This window comes from Canis lupus, chromosome 15, assembly GCF_048164855.1.
Source record: "Canis lupus baileyi chromosome 15, mCanLup2.hap1, whole genome shotgun sequence".
Classification (NCBI taxonomy): domain Eukaryota; kingdom Metazoa; phylum Chordata; class Mammalia; order Carnivora; family Canidae; genus Canis; species Canis lupus.
Window position 1 is genome coordinate 5,928,281 of NC_132852.1, and position 24,174 is coordinate 5,952,454.

The 24,174-nt window shown below is 50.8% G+C and overlaps 1 long non-coding RNA gene across 1 annotated transcript; it reads right to left on the reverse strand.

The window, feature by feature from the left end:
* Positions 1–21,937: 21,937 nt before the first annotated feature.
* Positions 21,938–23,555, reverse strand: LOC140604582 (uncharacterized). Its single transcript, XR_012007404.1, has 2 exons — positions 22,412–23,555; positions 21,938–22,291 (listed from the first exon to the last, which is right to left on the reverse strand). It is a non-coding gene; the product is annotated as an uncharacterized lncRNA (long non-coding RNA).
* Between the last annotated feature and the right edge of the window lie 619 nt (positions 23,556–24,174).

A 24,174-nucleotide genomic window follows, 5' to 3' on the forward strand; every position in this document is an offset into this window, starting at 1 on the left:
TGCTTGTTTTCCTTCAGCTGCTGCAAGGTGTGTGCACAGTCACCTGACCTCTTTCAATTCTGAGGAGAAGCCAAATTCTATTTCCCTATCTCTGGTCACAGAGACACACACACATGCCCACGCTCATAGTGACTGAAGTGGTCTCATGAGGACATTCATTAGCATCCTCGCAGCTCCCTGCGTGATTGCTGCTCGCAGCTCCCACGGGAGTTTCTGCAGTGCGCTCCACCCACACCTCAGGAAGTCCACACTCTTGGCTTCATGCTGTCCAGGGAGGTCACCAGGGGGCATCGTGCAAGGAGCCCTTGGAGCACCAGGGGCGACGTGGGCAACCAGAGCCATTTCCTACACTTCCAGGAGGCTTTGACTCTGTGCAGGTGCCCAGGGAGGGAGGTCTGCACCTCCATGGCTTGGGCTGCAGTGTGAGCATTTCCTAGGGCCCTAAGGGGACAGTGGATAATTACAGAATATCTGGGGACCTCAAATTCCCCCCGGGGACGCTACTTTGAAAACTGTGGACCCTGGGCTCTGCGCTCAGGTGAAAGATTTGGAGGAAGCTCAGGCAATGGTATTACATTCTCGAAGTTTTCCAGGAAATTTTCTTCCCAAATGTATATGCAGCTCAGTCAAGGCTTTGGATAATACCAACACAATGACTGGCAGGGTGACCCTGGTTGTGGGCACACCAGACGGTGCCCTCACATGGACCACTATTTGAGCAATTACTGATGCCAAGTCTGTGGATTTGGTCTTGCCCCTTGCAGTCATCCAAACACCCACATTTCTAAAGGAAATATTCACAGAAATAACACTTCTTTTTATAAGAGCATTGATGTGACTATGGTCAGACAATGTAACATCTCATTTAATATCATGAGTAGAAAAGATGCTTTTAGGGAAGGCAAGTATCTCCTTGTCCTTCGGTTTCCATCAAACTCATGGAGTCATGTTTGGAAGGATTAATGTTAAAATAGAACACTGTTCTTGCTGAAATTTGTCAAGAGAAAATGAAGAGTTATCAGATGAGTGTTAATATTGCTTCTCAAAAAAAAAAAGATGTATTAACATGTCACATCATTTCTCTTTCCAGAGTAATCCACAGACACATCCAAGTAACTAACCACTTGTCCTCTTTTCTAATATGTGTTAGATATGAGTTGTTTGCTCCAAAATGTGGAACAACATTGTAGCAAAAAGTGATGGGATAAGAAAACGTCAGGAAAACTATTTGTCTTTCAAATTCAACAACATTATTATTATTTTTTTATGGTAAAAACTGATTTTATTTTTATTTTTTTTATTGGTGTTCAATTTACTAACATACAGAATAACACCCAGTGCCCGTCACCCATTCACTCCCACCCCCCGCCCTCCTCCCCTTCTACCACCCCTAGTTCGTTTCCCAGAGTTAGCAGTCTTTACGTTCTGTCTCCCTTTCTGATATTTCCCACACATTTCTTCTCCCTTCCCTTATATTCCCTTTCACTATTATTTATATTCCCCAAATGAATGAGAACATATAATGTTTGTGCTTCTCCGACTGACTTACTTCACTCAGCATAATACCCTCCAGTTCCATCCACGTTGAAGCAAATGGTGGGTATTTGTCATTTCTAATAGCTGAGTAATATTCCATTGTATACATAAACCACATCTTCTTTATCCATTCATCTTTCGTTGGACACCGAGGCTCCTTCCACAGTTTGGCTATCGTGGCCATTGCTGCTATAAACATCGGGGTGCAGGTGTCCTGGCGTTTCATTGCATTTGTATCTTTGGGGTAAATCCCCAACAGTGCAATTGCTGGGTCGTAGGGCAGGTATATTTTTAACTGTTTGAGGAATCTCCACACAGTTTTCCAGAGTGGCTGCACCAGTTCACATTCCCACCAACAGTGTAAGAGGGTTCCCTTTTCTCCGCATCCTCTCCAACATTTGTTGTTTCCTGCCTTGTTAATTTTCCCCATTCTCACTGGTGTGAGGTGGTATCTCATTGTAGTTTTGATTTGTATTTCCCTGATGGCAAGTGATGCAGAGCATTTTCTCATATGCATGTTGGCCATGTCTATGTCTTCCTCTGTGAGATTTCTGTTCATGTCTTTTGCCCATTTCATGATTGGATTGTTTGTTTCTTTGGTGTTGAGTTTAATAAGTTCTTTATAGATCTTGGAAACTAGCCCTTTATCTGATATGTCATTTGCAAATATCTTCTCCCATTCTGTAGGTTGTCTTTGAGTTTTGTTGACTGTATCCTTTGCTGTGCAAAAGCTTCTTATCTTGATGAAGTCCCAATAGATCATTTTTACTTTTGTTTCTTTTGCCTTCGTGGATGTATCTTGCAAGAAGTTACTATGGCCGAGTTCAAAAAGGGTGTTGCCTGTGTTCTTCTCTAGGATTTTGATGGAATCTTGTCTCACATTTAGATCTTTCATCCATTTTGAGTTTATCTTTCAACAATATTATTTTATTTGTGTGTGTGTGTGTGTGTTTGACTGTGAGTGTTTCCCAAGGAGGGAGGTCTGCATGGAAGAAGGTCGGAGGCAGAAGGTCTACATCTGGACTCCTGTTGTGATTCTGAGTCTAGGGTTATGGTTTTGCTGCCAAATGGGACCCTCTGTGCCCTGTGACCCTGGGTCAGGTGTTCAAAACTGCAGCTATTTCAGAAAACCTATCTTTTCCTCACCCTTCGATTCATGAGTTACACATCCAAGAAGACTGACTCCACACAAATTATTCCAAATTTAATGATATCTATGCTGACACGCATGTTAACTATCTCATGTGCTATTTAGATGAGTCCAGAAGGGGGTGGTTGTCCTATGTCTTCTGGAACGCTTGCTTTCACAGAACTGAAGCTCCAGTGCAGCTCGTGTGTGCTGACTGTCACAGCGATGGGGAAGGCTATGGGCCATGGGCCAAGCGCTCAGGAGGACAAAGGATCAGGCTCTGGGCCAGGCCATGTGCAGACATGTTCATGACCAGGTTAATGGAGGACATTGTGGTGTTTGTCCAAACGGGGGCTCCTGTATTCCATTTTTCTCTTCTCTTGGACATGGAGCTATTCACCAGGAAGCAGCAGCCTTGCAGGCAGGACTTTCAAGGAGAGAGAAGAGTTAACATGCCTGTGCCAATGTCATTTTTGCTAGATTTATTTAGAGGCTAAGTCATTTGAAAACACAAGACAGTTACGTTTAAAAACTACCGTGTACTGGGCCAAGAGAGTCTTGCCTTAGTAGTTTCTGTGAAATCAGGTGCAGAGCGGCAGGAAAGTCATCTCATCTCCTATTATGTGAAAGTGAATATGTGCATTGTGAGGAATGAGAAATTTCTAGGTGTATGATGTAGAGATGATGGAGGAGAGATGGATGACAGGGAGGCTCGTCAGCGATAGATGGACACACAGTTGATGGAGAAATAGATAGGGAGTAACATTGCTCGTGAGAGCTATTCCTCAGCCCTCCTTCCCTGCTTGGAAGGTCCTGGCCAGGGGTGAAGCAGGAGGAGCAATTGCTCGCAGGGCAATATTATCAGAAACTTCCTGGCACTTACAGGGTCACAAGCTTATCTACTCTTTTCCAAACCAATATTGACCTCCCAGTAGGGTCTCCAGGCTTCCAATGAAAGCCATGGTTTCCCCAGGTGCAGGGGCTGCACAGGGGATGAGCAAGGACTGCAGAGCATTGGAAGCACAGCACAGGAAGGATTTTTCACCTTTCCTCAGCAGGCAGTGTCCAGCTGTGGCAACATTAGAGTTGCAAGGTGGGAACCACGTCCCCAGACCTTCTGTCAATACTCATCATGCCTCTGCAGCTCTAGCAAATGCACACGCTGCAGCCCAAAGCGTGGAGCTGCACACCTGCCAGCCTGAGCAGCTGCACAAAGTGGGGTCCTCCTGGAAGCCTAGGAACAACTTGGGCTGGCCAGCGTCGCCCTTTGCTTGTCTAAGCTCACCGTGCAACGCTCCTTCCTGTGACCTCCCCTATGGAATGGAAACAGATGTGTGGACTTGCACAGGTGTGGGTAGCACAGGTGGGTGAAGGTCATCCAGGATACATGCCCTGTGAAGATAGGCCTTCCCACCCTTGGACCTCTGGGATCTTCATAGGCTTCCAAGAAGTAGGGAACATTTCTATTACTGCACACATCACATGAGAGCCCAGGAAGCTGCATTTTCCTCAGAGGCCATGAGATAGCAATAGGACAGTGTTCATTGGATGAGGACAGGGCCCGAGGCTCAAGGAACCAGACTGTGATCCGGGTCACATAAGGATTGCATGAGTGGGAGTTCCTTAGGGCTTGGGGGTGGGAGAAGGATCTCACATCGTGGCTTCTGTACTGCCCTCTGACTTTTAAAAGCCCAGTGTGCTCATGGCAGAGCTCCTCTACCCTCCACCTACAGGCATCTGCACAGAGAGAGGGAACACCCTTAAACAGGTGCCCTGGAGTGAGGAAAGAGCAGTCAGTTGTTTCCCCTAAAAAAAGAAATTCTCTTATCATGACTATGGATGTGCTTTGGTTTGGTTTGGTTTGGTTTGGGGTCATTTGATTTGGTTTCATTTCGTTTGGTTTCACATGGTGTTGTATGGTTTTGTTTCCATGAGCCCACATCAGAGATATGCCTGAGTATGAGGGACAGAGAAAGAGAGAGAGTCAGAGGGAAGCAACCGGTCCTGGGTCTCATGCTATTGGACCACTACGTGCCCACTTGTCAAACACTGCCCCCTTGGGAAATCATCTGGAGGGTGAAAAATCTCCATGCCCAGGCCTCAGAAAGGACGTATCATGATCCAGCATTGAACTGGGTTCGGGATATGTATAGAGGGCAACCGTCAACTCATCCCATTGCAGACCATGTGCAACCGCGACCCCATGTGGGGCACATGGAACCCACACTGGATACTCAGGGATCGATGTTGCCTGGGTAGTACTTCATGCAGAACACTGGGTGTGCAGGAGACCCTCAATGTCTACGTATCCCCTGAACCTATCAAGCTGCTGTCTCCCATCAGGTAACTAAGGCTGGAGGAACTAATATAACTATGGAGAGGTTCAGAAATGCTGAGCAATAAAAACCCCACAAAACAAGATCAAAAGAGAGCCTTGCATGCTATTCATCGGTGCTAATATTTTATTAAGGGAAATAAAACTCTACACACAATTCTAAATTAACACTAAACAATAAACGAACTGAAAGGGTTAAATATCGACAATCACAGTTCCCGCTAAGCTACTACCATTGATACAAAACAACTCATCTCAGGAGAAAAGACAATGTCCATTTGCAGGGCCCACAGGGGCTGTTCGAGCTGAAAACCCAAATGCAGACATGTGTACTCCAATGAGAGCTTAAAGTCTAAGTTTCTATTTCCATTGGAGTGACAAGTGCTCATTCGGAATTCCCTCCATTTCTAGGAGAATCTATTTGCAGAAGTGAAAATTGACATTCCAGAGGGAAGAGTAGCCTTTGCCACAGCACATGGATTTCCTTAAGGTAACTGCAAGGTGTGTCTTTGGGGTTCGGTGTCTGTGCACAGCCCCAGCAGCATGAGAGGCAGCAGGCTGTGGACCCAGGAATTCCCATGCAAAGCAGCAGAGCAAGTGCTGATTCCCCACATGAGTCCAGGAGGGGCCACGTCCTGAGGTCTGCAGTCAGCCCGTCAGGGTGCAGTGGGGTGGAGGACAATGTCTGAGGCCAGGAACTGGCTCATTCGCTCTCAGTGTCTTCTGAAGATGAGGACACCTGTAGGTCACCATGGAGGACACTCCAGGGGCCACAGACACAGGCTCTGTCTGACATGTGGGGGGCAGGAGGGCCCTGAGCAGGGCCTGGCTTCTCGGGAGGAAGGAATGAGGGAGCTGCGAGGAACCGGGAGCTCCAGCAGCTTCTGTTCAATCTGGTGAAGACCATTCTCAGGGGCTGAGTGGGGGCCCGTGCAGAGGGCGGCCGTGGGGGCTCGGTGCACAGCTGCAGTGTCTCCAGGTGAGGTGTGGCAGGTGTGGGCTGGGGGCCCTTGCTTGGACGGAGGGCAGGTGTCTTCCTGGGCTGCGGGGGCCCAGCTGTGCATCCACGGGCACGTCTGCTTCCTGGAGGACACAGACTCCCTGAAATCCCCAGAGGTGCTTCTGCAATGATCCCGGAGGTGTGCTGGCTGGGGCTCCATCACGGTTTCTTTCAGTGGTTCTGGGACCTGTCTAGGGGCATCTGGGTACATTTCTTGCCTGGAGTCTGGAGGGGCATTTGGGAATTGTCTGCCAATGCGTTGCTGACAGCGGGACGGGTGTTCTCCTCAGTATACTTGGGTGGTGCCTGGGTGTGTCCCAGCCCATGGCCCTGGGAGCTACCCTGGGAACCCTCGAGGGAGACTCTGCAGGGCCTCTTGGCTCTCTGCTGCACAACCAGGTTATCAGCCCTGTCACAGGGTTGGTGAGCCGGCTGAGGGGTGTCAGCGATCGGCACTTCCTGGGCACCAGGAGGTCCACCAGTTGGGCTGAGGCTAACTTGAGGGCTTCTGAGATGAGATGTGGAATGGGACCGGAGTCTCATGTCAGGGGTCTCAGTACGTGGCTGCATCAGCAGGGCAGGCTCAGGGATAGAAGGCCCCTGGTGGTGTAGACGGGCATCGGCATGTGTGGACGCTGTGGGAAAAGAAAAGACACAGGACACCATGAGTTTGGCCTCGGCACCAAAGCAAAATGAACATTTGTGCAAGAAAGAGATCAACAAATTCCCAAGACCTCCGCAACCTCCCTAGACCAGGGAAAGACAGAAATGGCAACTGTTCACCTAGGAGTGGGGAATCCGGCTCCAGGGTGGTTCCAGAACAAATGCATGACAGGATGTTGATGCACATTTGACATCAGACGGTCCGGCGACACATCTATGCTTACTCCGTTGGACCGGCTCTTCCATCCAATCTGCTCTGGAGGCGATGGGAGTCCTGCTTCTGGAGAGTCATAGTGGGAGCTCCTGAGTGAAGATGGGCTGGGGGTAACCTGTCATGAAGGACAGAGGCCTGTTCTTCTCTGAGAATGGTATGTGCTCCAGGAGTGCCCGCCAATGACCTTCACACGTCAAACAGCCACTGTTCACACACATACAAAGCATCCTAGGCACCAAGGAAAAAAAGGGTGCAAAGACCACACTACTCAACTGCCACTGGTCAGCGAGAAAGTGGAGCCCCACCTCCCCCAGGAGGCCCTTGGAGCCCAGCGAGTCCCCAAGGGCACAGCCCGGGAAGCAGTGCACACTCACCCTCACATAGTCACAAGATTCTGTGTCTTCCTTCCAGGTGTGCTTCTGCCTATCCCGGGGTCTCCTGGGGAACCTGTGGAGCAGGGCCTTCCTCTGCTCGGCTTCTTGCCTGCACGAGAAATCAAAGCATGGAAAGGAGAAGGAACTCCCTTCCCTGGCTTCCAGCCGGACACTGGCTCGGGGCTTGGGCCAACCTGGTCCTTTCCTTCCGCAGCCACTCTACACACACCTCTGCCCCTCATCCTAACTACAGGGAGCTGAACAGGTCGTCCAGGCAGTTTCTTGCATGCAGAGTCAGAAAGGGTCTGCCTTGGCATGTGCCAAGCCCCATACATTCACTGGTGCAGGGACACGTGTCCAGCCACAAACCTCACACCAAATTAGCAGGGACAGCTCCATCACCCAAATGTGGACCCTCTTAGCCTGGGAGCTCCTCTGCCTGCCTCGCCCAGCCTGGCTCTGCCCACAGTCGCCCTGCACACTGTGCATGCACACGGACTCGGGGTCTGTCATATCAGCCCTGGCGTTCGGGTCACAAGCCCCATTCCTCACCTTCGTCTCTCTGCCTTCTCTCTCTCAGCCTGGTCCAACAGCCCAGCCTGGTGCCGCTGGTCCCACTGACTCCCCGGCTCCACATTCACCCTCAGCCTCTTGGAAAGGAACCACAGGGAGGAGTATCACACCCCACTGTTTTCTGTGGCATCTGATTCTTGATGGCTTGTGTCCAAAGACCCCACAGTCCCTGCACTTTACCTTTGGAGGAAAGGGGAGTGGTCAGTGCATCCACTCAAATGCCAGTGAACCTGCCAAGCACATGAATGGGAGGCCATCCCCAGGAGTGGCACATGGGATGAGGACAGGGACATCCTATCTGGCTAGTGAGGTGCCAGCATAGTGAATACCTCAGGATGCATCCTCCCACAGCCAATGGGCTGGCGGGGCGGGGAGGAGGGATTGCAGATGTCAGGTTGAAGACAGGTAGAAACATCATTAAGATTTGGGACAAACACAAGCATGGATCTGATCTTGTGATGCTCTGGGGCTGATGCTCAGAACCTCTGAGTGTCCCAATGTGTAGACTGCTTGGATTCCAGCCCATGTCAGGATGGACAACAGGGTCTGGTCAATGATCTTCTGTGAGCCTAGCCTGTCTCAAGACTCCTGGCAGAGCTCCTGCTTCAAAACCCATGCCAGCCTCCCCACTCACCCTGGGGTCCTCCTCCTCTGGTCTGGGAACTCTCAGGGCCAGTTCTGCTGTCTGTGGCCTCTTCCCTTTCTGGGGTCTCAAGGGTCAGTCAAGCCCAAGCTGGGAGTGACAGGCCACCATCTGTCCCACGTCCTGGAGGGACAAGTCAGTCTGCTTCGGGGATGGGTTTCTGGTAGCCTGAGGGAAAAGAAACAAAAGAGTCCTATTCACCATGATATAGGGCTCCTCCCTGTACGGTCTTCCCAAGGAGGCCTTAGCGAGCCTAAGCCTCTCCACAGGACAGTGGTGCCAAACACTCGTTTCCCCCAGTCACTTCCCTTTCCTCCTTCCTGTCTATGCCCTCCTGGCCAAGCCACATCCCTGCTCTGATGGATGCCACCAAGAAGGAGGGTTGTTCAGTCTGCCTTGAAGGACCCTTGCCAACACTATCATTAAGTTTCTCCAAAATCCCTTTGGAAGTAAAATCAGGGACAGCACCTCTTCTAATTGAGGTCCAGAGGGATCCACCATGGAGGACTCAAAGTGAACAGACTTCGAGAAAGTGGACTTCCCTCTCTAATATCTGAATGCCCCTCCGGGGCAAACCATGATTAAGTCCAAAGTCACTTGGGAAACACATTCTCCTCTACTCCATGGGGAGCTGCCCACCTGAACCTATGAACACTTCCATTTCATGTGTTCTTGGCAATGTCCCCAATACAGCCCCACCATATTTGAGAAATATATATATTTTTTAGCTTGTGGGAACTAGGAAATTCTTGTTTTGAAAAATGTAAGTTATTTACGAGAGAGAGTGTGTGCATGTGTAATCAGAGTGATCATCTGAGCTGTAAGAAGGATAGAGGGAGAAGCAGAAACTCAGTTATCAGGATAACCAGTGAGGGCCTGGATCCATCTCCAGACCCTGAGATCATGACCTGATCCAAGTCATTCCCTGAAAAAAGGGAGCTGCCCATGTGCCCTGATCCTGTGTCTTCTCTAGTCCAGCAGGGCCCACTGAGACATTTAGGGGCCTTCTGTCCCTGCTCGTCCACCACCCCACACTAATGTGACACCTGAGGCCCCATTCCATTGGTATTAGAACCTCCGGGTGTCCTGGGCATTCACAGCCATGCCTTGGCTCAGTCTCTTTTCTCAGAACATGTTAGACCAGAAAGAGTCCTTAACCCGTGGAGGAAGGGCCAATCCCTCCATCATTTCCTCACTGTCCCATTGCTCGGTCAGAGAAGGTAGGACCAGTGGCTCAAAAACTCACCTGGAGTGCAATTGTGGTCCTCACACCCATCAGGAGAGGCTGAGAAAGGTCCTGGACAGACTCCACTGCAGTAGAATGGGTGTCCCGTGGGAGAGAGGGATGGTCAGGAATGGCCAATTCCCTTGCTCCCGGACTTTTATACTGCCCCAAGGTCATGTGACATTTCAGCCACTTGAAAAACATCCACCTAATCCTCTTAGCTGCAGCAGGGATTGAGCCAATCAGCAGCTGCAAGGAGGCTAATGATGCCCTCATGAGAACGATTTTTATGACTGTGTGTTTGTGCCTGTGTGTGTGTGTCTCTGTGAATGGAGGTGTGAGTCCATGCGGATTTGGTGGAGATTGAAATTTCTGCAAGTGAAAAAATATTGGTACATTTCAGCATGGAAATTAACCTCAGGACTCATGTTTCCTGACTATTGGTATTTTACCAACACTTCTGCTGAATTTAGACCTAATGTTAATAAAAACGGGGTCAAAGTTTGAGGATAATCATGATGTAATATTCATTTTGTCAATTAAAACTTTCAGTTAAAAATGGAGATATCATACAGAGCATCCTACACATGTTTTTTAATTGGACTCCATGGGTACAGAATAAATATCCGAAAACATGGTGGCTTCAGAGATGACACTTTTATTCTCTTAGTGTCCAGGGACGACAAGTGAACATCAAGAATTCAGCAGGGCCCCAGGGCTTGTGAAGCCCAGTCACTGACCAAGGCCTGGCAAAATGTTCCTGTTTCTCTTGGCCTCTGGTCAGTAAAGAAGACACATAGACTTAGGTTTCCACCTTTCCTAAGACATACGATTTCCTAAACTTCATTATTCTTCACTATTCTATCCTGCACAAAGATGCCTCCTTTTCCAATGCAAAGGATCATGGTCACAAGTAGGAATGAATTGTCGTGTCGACTCAAAAATGTTTCAGCAGACACTACCAATTCTGTGGGCGGAAGAAGCCATAACGACACTTTCAAACCACAGGCTAACCCAGGGCCCTCCTACCTGCATCTACACCTGCCAAGCCCACAATGTGAAAAAAGGTACAAGCCTACAACATATTCCAACTGAATCAAGAGAATATAAAGGATATTGTGGTGGAATTCCCTGAGGAACAGTTAAAATGAGGCATATAAACACTGGATTGAGGATAGAGACTCTTGTAGGAAAGGGAGTTTCAAAGGAATGTTTCCCAAAAGCATAAAACCAGCCAGAGAATTTCTCTTGTGGAGGACCCGGACCACACCTAGGCAGAAACTGGTATTCATCAAAACCTTCACAATCTTTGTAGATTGGGATCATAGTCCAGAGAGATGGAAGTGTAGAAGCCAAGCAATGGATGCCATATTCCCAAATGATTGGTTACAGCTACAAACATTCTGGCTGGTGAGGAGAACCTGTTCCTATGTGATACCTGCGCACCTTTCGGAGAGTGATCTTCCTTGTCCTAGAGCACTGACGTCTAACACTCCTTGGCTCGCTTGAGGTAACTGAGGAAGAAAAAGGACATTCATAGAGATATCCATTGAACATAGAAACTGATCAAATTCTGTTCAGAAAGGAGCAGGGGCAGTTAGGGAGGTTGAGAAAGACCTGAAGGTGCTGTCTGATGAGAGAGCCACCATTAGGACCTGGAATGGACTGAAAGGTCTCTATGAGAAAGGGACCACACCCAAATCCCTTAATCCAATCAAGCAATTATAGCCGATTGGAAGATCTTGCTCTTTATGATATTTCAGTTTTTAACTGAAAGTTAGTTGAGAAAATGGATATAACATCTTGAATAACCTCAAACCCTGACCCCATTTTTAATACCATTAGGTCTAAATTCAGCAGAAGTGTTGGTAAAATACCAATGGTTCAGGAAACATGAGTCCTGAGGCTAATTCCCACGCTAAAATATACCAATATAATTTCACTTGCAGAAATTTCAATCTCCACCAAATCCTCATGGACTCACACCTCCATTCACAGAGACACACACACATAGGCACACACACGGAGTCATAGAAATCGCTCTCATGAGGGAATCATTAGTCTGTTGAAGCTGCTGATTGGCTCAATCCCTGCAGAAGCTAGAGGATTGAGTGGATGTCTTTCAAGTGGCTGAAATGTCACGTGACCTTGGGGCAGTATAAAAGTCCGGAAGCAAGGGAAGTGGCCATTCCTGACCATCCCTCTCTCCCACGGGACACCCATTCTACTGCAGTGGAGTTTGTCCAGGACCTTTCTCAGCCTCTCCTGATGGGTCTGAGGACCACAATTGCACTTCAGGTGAGTTTTCGGGCCACTGGTCCTACCTTCCCTGACCGAGCAATGGGACAGTGAGGAAATGATGGAGGGATTGGCCCTTCCTCCACGGGTTAAGGACTCTTTCTGGTCTAACATGTTCTGAGAAAAGAGACTGAGCCAAGGCATGGCTGTGAATGCCCAGGACACCTGGAGGTTCTAATACCAATGGAATGGGGCCTCAGGTGTCACATTGGTGTGGGGTGGTGGACGAGCAGGGACAGAAGGCCCCTAAATATTTCAGTGGGCCGAGCAGACCTAGAGAAGACACAGGATCAGGGCGCCTGGGCAGCTCCATTGTTTCAGGGACTGACTTGGGTCGGGTCTTGATCTCAGGCTCTGGAGATGGATCCAGGCCCTCACTGGGTTTCTGATAACTGGAGTGTCTCCATCTCCCTCTGTCCTTCCTGCAGCTCAGGTGATCACATTCCTTCATACACACACACACACTCTCTCCCATAAATAATTAGCCTTTTTTTTCAATAGAAGAATCACCTGGTTCCCAAGGTGAAAAGAAATTCACCTCCCAAACCTTCGATGGCAGTTAATTGGGGGCACTGCCACGAACACATGGAATGGAAGTGTTCAGATGGGCAGCTTCCCATCGAGAAGAGGAGAATGTGTTTTCCCAATGAATTTGGACTTAACTATGGCCTCCTTTGCTGTCACAATGGGCATTCAGATATGAGAGAGGGAAGCCCACTTTCCTGACGCTTTTGCCCCTGCGTGCTCCATGGTGCATTCCACTGGACCTAAATCGGGAGAGGTCCTGTCCCTGCTTTTGGTCCCACAGGGGATTTGGAGAGACTTAATGATAGTGTCAACAAGAGTCCTTCCTTAAGGGCGGCCTTCCTCAGAGCGGGGATGTGGCTTGGCCAGGAGAGCATAGGCAGGAAGGAGGAAAGAGAAGTGACAGGGGGAAATGTGTTTGGCACCACTGTCCTGAAGCTCACTAAGGCCTCTTGGTAAGATGGTACAGGGAGGACGCCTAGGTGAGGTGAATAGGACTCCCTTTTTTCTTTTCCCTCAGGCTACCCGAAACCCATCCCCGAAGCAGACTGACTTGTCCCTCCAGAACGTGGGACTGATGGCGGCCAGTCATGACCAGCTTGGGCCCGACACTCCCTTGAGACCCCAGAAAGGCAAGAAGCCAAAGACAGCAGGACTGGCCCTCAGAGTACCCAGACCAGAGGAGGAGGATCGCAGGGTGAGTGGGGAGGCTGGCATGGGTTTTGAAGCAGGAGCTCTGCCAGGAGTCTTGAGACAGGCTTGGCTCCCATAAGATCGTGGCCCGGACTCAGTTGTCCATCGTGACATGGGCAGGAAATCCCCCAGGCTACACACTGGGACACTCAGAGGCTCTGAGCATCAGCCCCAGGGTAACATAAGATCAGATCGAGCCTTGTGTTTGTCCCGAATCTTAATGATGTTTCCACCTGTCTTCAACCTTACACCACCAATCCCTCTTCACCTTCCCTCCCTTCCATGAGATGGGGAGCAAGCATCCAGAGGTCTTCACTGTACTGACACCTCACTAGCCAGATAGGATGTCCCCTGTCCTCATCCCATGTGCTACTCCATGAGGATGGCCTCCAATTCGTGTGCTTGGCAGGTTCACTGGCATTTGAGAAGATGCACTGACCCCTGCCCCTTCCTCCCCCAGGTAAAGTGCAGGGACTGTGGGGCCTTTGGACACAAGGCATCAAGCACCAGATGCCCCATAAAACACTGGGGCACGACCCTCATTCCCGTGGCCTTGGGCTCCAGGAGGCTGAAGGAGAATGTGGAGCCGGGGAGTCAGTGGGACCAGTGGCACCAGGCTGGGCTGTTGGACCAGGCTGAGAGAGAGAAGGCAGAGAGATGAAGGTGAAGAACGGGGCTTGTGACCCAATCGCCATGGCTGATATGACAGACCCCGAGTTCGTGTGCATCCACAGTGTGCAGGGCGGCTGCGGGCAGAGCCAGGCTGGGTGAGGCAGGCAGAGGAGCTCCCAGGCTAACAGGGTCCACATTTGGGTGATGGAGCTGTCCCTGCTGATTTGGTGTGGGGTTTGTGGCTGGACAAGTGTCCCTGCACCAGTGAATGTAATGGAGCTTGGCACATGCCAAGGCAGACCCTTTCAGACTCTGCGTGTAAGAAACTGTCTGGACGACCTGGTGGGCCACTGTAATCAAGGTGGGGCAGAGGTGGGCGTAGAGTGGCTGAGGAGGGAAAGGACCAGGTTGGCCCAAGCCCAGAGCAGGTGTCCGCCTGGAAGCCAGGGAAGGGAGTTCCTTCTCCTTTCCCTGCTGATATTTCTCGTGCAGGCAAGAAGCCGAGCAGAGGAAGGGCCTGCTCCACAGGTTCCCCAGGCGACCCCAGGAGGGGCAGAAGCGCACTTGGAAGGAAGACACGGAATCTTGTGACTATGTGAGGGTGAGTGTGCACTGCGTCCCAGGCTGTGCCCTTGGAGACTAGCTGGGCTCCATGGACCTCCTGGGGGAGGTGGGGCTCCACTTCCTTTCTGACCAGTGGCAGTTGAGCAGTGTGGATTTGAACGCAGTTTTCCCTTGGTGCCCATGATGTTGCGTTATGCCTGTTATTTGTGCGAACACTGGCTGTTTGACGTGTGAAGGTCATTGGCGGGCACTCCTGGACCACATACCAACCTCAGAGAAGAACAGGCCGCTGTCCTTTGTGACACATCATCCCACACTGCCCATCCCCACTCAGGAGCTCCCACCATGACTCTCCAGCTGCAGGACTCCTATCTCCTCATGAGCAGAGAGGATGGAAGCGCTGGTCCAATGGAGGAAGCATCGCTGTGAGGCAGGACTTTGCGTGTCCCCCCCATGTCTCAAGGGTATCAACAGCATCCTGTCAGGCCTTTGTTTGGACGAGCCCTGCAGCCAGATTCCCTACTCCTAGGTCAACAGATCCCAACTATTTCTTTCCCTGTTCCAGGGGAGGGGGTGGTTACTAAGGTCGTGGCCTTTTGTTGGTTTCTTTCTTTCCTGAATGTTCATTTTGTCTTGGTGCCGGGGCCAAACTCATGGAGTCCCATGTGTTCTCTTTTCCCACAGCGTCCACACATGCCGATACCCGTCTACACCACCAGGAGGCCTTCTATCCCTGAGCCTGCCCTGCCGATGGAACCACGTACTCAGCCCCCTGACATAAGACTCTGGTCCCATTCCACATCTCATCTCAGAAGCCTTCAAGTTAGCCTCAGCCGAGCTGGTGGACCTCCTGGTGCCCAGGAAGTGCCAATCGCTGACACCCCTCAGCCGGCTCGCCAACCCTGTGTCAGGGCTGATAGCCTGGTTGTGCAGCAGAGAGCCAAGAGGCCCTGCAGAGTCTCCCTCGAGGGTCCCCAGGCTGGCTCCAAGGGCCATGGGCTGGGACACACCCAGGCACCACCCAAGTATCCTGAGGAGAACACCCGTCCCGCTGTCAGCAACGCATTGGCAGACAATTCCCAAATGTTCCTCCAGACTCCAGGCAAGAAATGTACCCAGATGCCCCTAGACATTTCCCAGAACCCCTGAAAGAAACCGTGATGGAGCCCCAGCCAGCACACCTCCGGGATCATCGAGGAAGCCCCTGTGGGGATTTCGGGGAGTCTGTGTCCTCCAGGAAGCAGATGTGCCCATGGATGCACAGCCGGGCCCTGGCAGCCCAGGAAGACACCTGCCCTCCGTCCAAGCAAGGGCCCCCAGCCCACACCTGCCACACCTCACCTGGAGACACTGCAGCTGTGCACCGAGCCCCCACGGCTGCCCTCTGCGTGGTCCCCCACTCAGCCCCTGAGAATGGTCTTCACCAGATTGGACAGAAGCTGCTGGAGCTCCCGGTTCCTTGCAGCTCCCTCATTCCTTACTCCCGAGAAGCCAGGCCCTGCTCAGGGCCCTCTTGCCCCCCACATGTCAGACGGAGCCTGTGTCTGTGGCCCCTGGAGTGTCCTCCACGGTGACCTACAGGTGTCCTCATCCTCAGAAGACAGTGAGAGCGAATGAGCCAGCTCCTGGCCTCGGACATTATCCTCCACCCCAAGCACCCTGAGGGGGTGACTGCGGACCTGAGGACGTGGCCCCTCCTGGACTCATATGGGGAATCAGCACTTGCTCAGCTCCTTTGCATGGGAATCCTGGGTCCACAGCCTGCTGCCTTTCATGCTCCTGGGGCCGTGCACAGACACCAAACCCCAAAACACACCTTGCATTTTCCTTACGGAAATCCATGCACTATGGCAAAGGCCACTCTTCCCTCTGGGATGTCAATTTTCTCTTCTGCAAATAGATTCTCCAAGAAATGGAGGGAATTTCGAATGAGCACTTGTCACTCCAATGGAAATAGAACTCAGACTTTAAGCTCTCATTGGCGTACACAAGTCTGCGTTTGGGTTATCAGCTTTGAATAGCTGCTCTGGGCCCTGCAAATGGACACTGTGTTTTCTCCTGAGATGAGTTTTTCTTGACTCAGTGGTGGTAGCTTTGCCGAAACTGTGATTGTCGATATTTAACCCAGGCTGTTCATTTATTCTTTAGTGTTATTTAGAATTGTGTGTAGTGTTTTTCTGTTAATAAAATATTAGCACAAATGAATAGTGTGCATGTTATTCTTTTGATCTTGTTTTGTGGGGTTTTATTGCTCAGCATTTCTGAACCTCTCCATAGTTATATTAATTCCTCCAGCCATAATTACTTGAGAGGAGACAGCAGCTTGATAGGTTCAGGGGACACGTAGACATTGAGGGTCTCCTGCACACCCAGTGTTCTGCATGAAGTACTACCCAGGCAACGTGGATCCCTGAGCATCCAGTGTGGGTACCATGTGCTCCACATGGTGCCTCGGTCACATGTGGTCTGTAATGGGATGAGTTGACAGTTTCATTCTTTATATATCCTGAAACCCACTTCCATGTTGGATCATGATGCTTCCTTTCAGAGGCCTGACCATGGAGATTTATTTCCCTCCAGATGATTTCCTAAGAAGGCAATGTTTGACTAGTGGGCATGTAATGGTCCAAATAGCACGAGACCCAGGACTGGGTACTTCCCTCTGACTGTCTCTCTTTCTCTCTCTGTCCCTCATTCTCAGGCATATCTCTGAAGTGGGCTAAAGGAAACAAAACAATACAACACCATGTGATACCAAACCAAATGAAACTCAGCAAAACCAAACCAACCCAAACGAAACCAAACCAAAGCACATCCATAGTTGTGTCGTGAGGATTTGTTTTTTAGGAAAAACAACTGACTGCTCTTTCCTCACTCCAGAGCTCCTGTTCAAGGGTGTTCCCTCTCTCTGTGCATATGGAGGGTAGAGGAGCTCCTCGATGTGCACACTAGGCTCTTAAAAGTCAGAGGGCAGTAGAGAAGCCACGGTGTGGGATCCTTCTCCCACCCTCAAGCCCTAAGTAACTCCCATTCATGCAATCATTATGTGACCCGGGTCAGAGTCTGATCCGTGGAGCCTCAGGCCCCTGTCTCATTCCATGAAAGCTGCCCTATTGCTACCTCATGGCTTCTGAGGAAAATGCAGCTTCCTGGGCACTCAAGGGATGCATGCCACAACAGAAATATGAGGATCCCAGAGGTCCAAGGGTAGGAAGGCCTATCCTCACAGGTGATATCAGGAGTGGAGCTAGTGAAGTAGCCTAAGGATTCTTGGTCCTGCAGGTATATAGGGCACAGGGGTGAGGAGGCAGGCAGGCTTGAGCAAAGGGCCTTCAGGCTGGGCTCTCCAGCAGAACTGGCACTTCATGTCCTTGGAGGGGATTTAGTCCATGTGCCCAAGGAGACCAGGGAGAAAGGCTAGCGGAAGAAGGTCTGAGCAGGCCTGTGCTCTCCCCTCTAGTCACTTCACGTGTCTTTTGCTTCCCTGCCATCAAAACACCAAACCAAAGCAAAGCAGACCAAATCTATCTTCCCAATGGAAAATCCACTCTCATCCAGATATGGAGGAAGACAGAGTTATCTGGACAAGCTGGCATAGGTTATGGATATACCATGAGCCTGAGACACTAAATCTCAAATTGTCAAGAAGCAAAACTTATATATGGAGAAAAATAAAATTCATTCCAGTGACAAGAAGCCAAACATAAAGAATGTATCTATAAAATATGAGTGTAAAAAATCGAAGTTATCAAATGTCTTAAAATCAAAGAGTTGAGAAAACACGAAACCAGTGGAAAAGGGGAAAAAGACAACATCATGGAATTTTAAACTGCAGATATAGGAATCATTAGATGAACAGTCAAATTCTCTATACTGTGTTGTCCCACACCTGGAATACGCAGCCCTTTGATGTCCATACACATGGTGTTCATGGCATCTTGGGAGTTGATCTCCCGGGGAGGGGCCTGCTGCACTGATGCTCAGGGTCTGTTCCTGGTCCGGTTTACACGTCCCGTTGCCTCGGGGCTGGGCTCACTGTGAGCTCTTTCTGGTTTTCCTGTGTGGCTTTGTTCCCTGAAAGCCCCCTGTGCCTCTTTAGGAGACCACACGAAATGGCTGGAATCTGATCTCCAGCCTGAGAGCAGAAAGATCAGGTCTCGCTCTTCAGTAAGCACTCAGGGCCAAGCAGGAGTCACTGGGGTGTGCCAGATGCTGCAGATGCCTGTGGTGGGCGCCCAGACCAGTCTGCCAGGAGAAGAGAGAGGGTTGCCCTGTTACTGTTCCTTCCAGGGTCTCTGCACTGAGACCTGTCCCCCGGTGGTGCACCTACACTCTCTGCCTCTCCCAGGGGAAGGGGCAGTGTCCCCACTTCCCTGTCCTTTGCAGGATTCCCATGTGGAGAGTGGTCAGCCGATTAGGCAAAGTGGTTCCAGTTTTAGGGCCAACTGAGCTGAGAGGCCCCTCGCACTCTTGTTGGCCATGACCAGTGTCCACACCCCAAGGCTTGGGAACTCCACCCCCATGGGCACCCCCATTCTTTCTGGGGCTCTGAGAATTCTTAGACACTGTGTCCAGAGTAGTGTCTGCCCATTTCACCACCTGAGCTCATTTCAGGCAAGGTTGTGTCTCACCGGATCAGATATCCAAAGCAGATTGCAATGTGGGATCTGTGGCCCTTCCCTTTCCCAATTCTGGGGTGCGTAAACTGCCTGCCCTGCCATTCACCTGATATATCACTTTGGATTCACGTCTCGAATCTCCCACCTTGCAGAGGGTGGTCGCTTTCTACTGAAGAGTTCCAGCAATTCTTTTATTAAATATCAGGTGGGATTCCTAGCTGTTCACAACGATCAGATAGCATCTACCTACCATCAAGGATCCAGCTGAGCGGAGGTCCCTAGTTTTTGGCAATCTTGCCCCTTCACTATCTTATTTCTTTGCAATTGTAATTTTGCCAGTGTTTTGCACAGTTGACCTCACTGAATTTTTAAATATATTTATTCTTGCGATAACAATAATCAATTATCTCAGGTTCCTCGGGGAGTTGGTACATACACAATGCCTAATATATTCAGTAAGTTAATATGAAAATACAAGTATTGTGATGAATCAATTTTGAGTTTATGATGTGCATAGGAACAGGGTTAGAGGATGACAATACCTTAGTTCAAATTCAACAGTAGATACGGATGCATTTATGGGAAGCCGGAATGCCCACTGTCCTCCTAATTTCTGTCAAATGCACCGAGTCCTATTTGGGAATTTTCAAATCGGATATAGAATACGCTTCTTGCTCAAATGTTGTTTAACTGATGTAGCAGGATCTGATGACTCTACCTTTGCTTATTTAATAGAGGATGCTCAGGCATAGCTGGTGGTTTTCCTATCCTGAGGAATCCACACACATGTAGAGAAAGTATCCTCTTCTCTTTTATAACATAAAATAAATATGTGTCATTTGCTTCAAAAAGTTAAAATACATTGGAACCAGATCTAATGAGGTATGAATACATGTGGAAAACCATTTGACTTTCTAAGACAGCATTTATAATCATTCCTTTATGTATGGATGTGTGTATTCTTTGAATATCTGCATGTGTTGGGGGTTTGTTTCAGGAAAGAGGGTCTACCTGGAGGAAGAGCAGACCTTGCCCATCCCACACCCCTGTCCTCCAAAGCCCCAACTGCCCTGAAAATTCTAGTGATGAGTGACCTGTCACTCTTCCTGAAATTTTCTCTCTCCGACAACAATCATGTCTAAGTCGAGTTGTGACTCAGCCCGGGCTGTGGATCTCCTCCTAAATAGTTCCCTCTGTGCCCTGAAATCCTGTGTCAGTCATTATGGCTAGAGCCACTTTGGAAAACCAACCATCCTCTACATCTCTGTATCCAGGAATTCTAGATGAATGAAGACTGACAAGTATTTTTGGAATTAAAGGGTTTAAATTCACAAAGTGGAGTTAGATTTGAATGACTACATCCAATGAAGTGTCTTTTATTGTTTATTTTATCTAAACTGACAAGAATCTTAAGTGAAATATCAATAGGGCAGGACACATGAATGATGATGGAAAAAGCCACAGAAAAATCCACATATGCAAGTCAATCTGTGCAAATTTCGGTATCCAAACCCATGCTGGATTAACATCTGCATTCAGACACACACACACACACACACACACACACACACACACACTATCACACTCACACTATGAACACCCACAGAATCATCCATTCAGCTCCCTGCACGCTGTGGCCAGCATCTCCTGCATGACCTTCTCCCACCTGTGCTACCCACACCTGAGCAAGTCCACCCACCTATTCCCATTCTTTAGGGGAGGTCACAGGAAGGAGCCTTGCACCGTGAGCTCAGACCAGCAGAGGGCGACGCTGGCCAGCCCAAGTTGTTCCTAGGCTTCCAGGAGGACCCCACTTTGTGCAGCTGCTCAGGCTGGCAGGTGTGCAGCCCCACACTTTGGGCTGCAGCGTGTGCATTTGCTAGAGCTGCAGAGGCACGATGAGTATTGACAGAAGGTCTGGGGACGTGGTTCCCACCTTACAACTCTAGTGTTGCCACAGCTGGACACTGCCTGCTGAGGAAAGGTGAAAAATCCTTCCTGTGCTGTGCTTCCAGTGCTCCGCAGTCCTTGCTCATCCCCTTGCAGCCCCTGCACCTGGGGAAACCATGGCTTTCATTGGAAGCCTGGAGGCCCTACTGGGAGGTAAATATTGGTTTAGAAAAGAGTAGATAAGCTTGTGACCCTGTAAGTGCCAGGAAGTTTCTGATAATATTGCCCTGCGAGTAAGGGGTCCTCCTGCTTCACCCCCGGCCAGGACCTTCCAAGCAGGGAAGGAGGGCTGAGGAATAGCTCTCAAGAGCAATGTTACTCCGTATCTATTTCTCCATCGACTGTGTGTCCATCTATCGCTGACGAGCCTCCCTGTCATCCATCTCTCCTCCATCATCTCTCCATCCTACACCTAGAAATTTCTCATTCCTCACAATTCATAAATTCACTTTCACATAATAGGAGATGAGATGACTTTCCTGCCGCTCTGCACCTGATTTCACAGAAACTACTAAGGCAGGACTGTCTTGGCCCAGTACATGGTAGTTTTTAAACGTAACTGTCTTGTGTTTTCAAATGACTTAGCCTGTGAATAAATCCAGCAAAAATGACATTGGCACAGGCATGTTGACTCCTCTCTCTCCTAGAAAGTCCTGCTTGCAAGGCTGCTGCTTCCTGGTGAATAGCTCCATGTCCAAGAGAAGAGAAAAAGGAAACACAGGAGCCCCCATTTGGACAAACACCACAATGTCCTCCATTAACCTGGTCATGAATATGTCTGCACGTGGCCTGGCCCAGAGCCTGATCCTTTGTCCTCCTGAGCGCTTGCCCCATGGCCCATAGCCTTCCCCATCACTGTGACAGTCAGCACACACGAGCTGCACTGGAGCTTCAGTTCTGTGAAAGCAAGCGTTCCAGAAGACATAGGACAACCACCCCCTTCTGGACTCTTCTAAATAGCACATGAGATAGTGAACATGCGTGTCAACATAAATATCATTTAATTTGGAAAAATGTGTGTGGTGTCAGTCTTCTTGGATGTGTAACTCATGAATCGAAGGGTGAGGAAAAGATCGGTTTTCTGAAATAGCTGCAGTTTTGAACACCTGACCCAGGGTCACAGGGCACAGAGGGTCCCATTCGGGAGCAAATCCACAACCCCAGACTCAGAATCACAACAGGAGACCAGACGACACCTTCTGCAGGGTTTGCCTTGGATTCAGGAGCCTAGGATCCTGGGAAGCTGTTGTCCATCCCTGCCCGGGGGGACTGTCATCTTCTGGGCCTCCAGAATGAGGGTACCGGTGCCCACGTGTGTGCACAGAAGACCTCGTGGACCTGGACGCATGTACACACCAAGGAAGAACGTGTGGGTGGAGGTATGTCCTGCAGGTGACACCCACCTCCAAGTTCATAGATATGAGGCCAGAGTGGCCTGGGGACATCTGGGGGAAGCACCTGCTAGGATATTCCCTGTCCCACAGGCAAGACGCAGACCATCCCCGACAGGCACAACGGCTTCTCTGGGGTCAAACCGGGGAAGACTGGAGATTCGTGTCTGAACCCAGGTGTGTGTCCAGGCTGGGGCCCTGGCGGCACAGAGTCCTTCCCTGGGGCCTGTCGATAGGGGTGCGGTTGTGTCCCTGTGTACAAAGGCCATTGCCTGCGGGGAAGGGGGAAGCATTGGCAGCATGATCGCTGCCCCTGCAGCTTCCTCCAGGAGTGGGTCAGGGAGGTGGTCCCAGGCAGTGAGCTCACTTCCGTGTCACAGAGCCCAACAGAACTCGGAACCCCCATAACCAGGCACCCGCATCCAGTGCAGACCCAGCTCAGTCTCACTTGGCTGGAGACATCTGCTACTGGAGGATGTTCTCTTGCTGCCGGCCCACCTCTGGGGGCTCTGGCTCCCAGGAACCCCAGGGGTGCGGCTTGACCATTGCTGTAGGCATTGGTTCCAACATAGATACCAAGGCATCAGGGTGGTGATCAGGAGGCGCCGTCAGGTAACACAGTGCAGGCCAGGCCAGGCCCCCTGTGCCACCATCCTGCGAGCCCCATTCCTTCCTCCTCAGTTTCAGGGAACCAGGGATGTGTGGGCAGGTCCCATGCAGGCTGGGGGATGCTGCAGGGCAGCAGGTTCCCCGGGGATCCCTTCAGGGTCACCCTGATGTCACGGTGGGCAGGGGGGAAACAGGGTTCCTGAGGTCCTCTACCCGCCCCAGAGTCACTCCGAGGCCCTGCAGCCACATCCCTTTGCTGTCCCCGGGGACGGTGGTTGCCACCTGCGCTGTGGTGTGTCTGGGTGGAGGCAGCTGGGGGTGCGGCCCAGCCGAGGGGGCCAGACCGGACGCTGAGGCCTCCTGCCTGGCTGCCGGGCACTGTCTCCACAGAGCTCCACCCGGGACGTGGGGCACGAGCGGGAGGAAGGGGTCATCTGCTCCACCGCCTCCAGGAGCAGGGAGGTGCCCTGCACAGCTAATGGAGGCCAGCGCGGGCTCAAGGTGAGTGCAGGGGCTGGGACCCTTGACACCCGGGCCCCGATGCGGCAGAAAGGGCACCGGGTCCCAGAAGCCAGCCTGCTACCCCCTGGGGCCCCCGACACTCCTGCTCCCACAGGAGTCTGATCCCCCCTCCCCACACCTGCCCCCATGGCCCTGCCCCAGCCTGGGCCAGATGCAGAGTCCCTGCGCACAGATGTGTGGGAACATCAGAATAGAGCCCTCAGGGGAGGCCTGGTCGCCCGGGGGTTAGCGCCTGCCTTCCCCCAGGCCTGATCTCCGAGGCCCAGGATCGAGCCCCGCCTGGGCTCACTGCAAGGTGCTGCTTCTCCCTCTGTGTGGCTGCCTCTCTCGGTCTCTCTCTCTGTGTCTCTTGAGGTCCTTGTATTGATCCAAATATTTTGAACATTTATCCTCTGAGATTGTTTCTTTATTGCATAGTTGGTCCTGTTTGTGTAAGAGACAGGCAGGGAGCTTGAGTGGGAGAGGGAGCCCCAGCTCCTCAAGCCCACGGGGCCCCAGCGCAGGGCCTACCGGGGCGGGATCCCAGGCCTCCCGGCGGCTCCCTGCAGGCTGCACGTCCCCTCTGTCCCACCTCAGGGTTCAGGGGCCTCGGCCTGGAGGGGGCATCGGATCGTCCCGAAGAAGCTCAGCCAGACGGAGCTGCTGGAGTACAAAGTCCGACAACTGCTGCTCGCCTTGCAGTGCAGGGACGTCATCTAC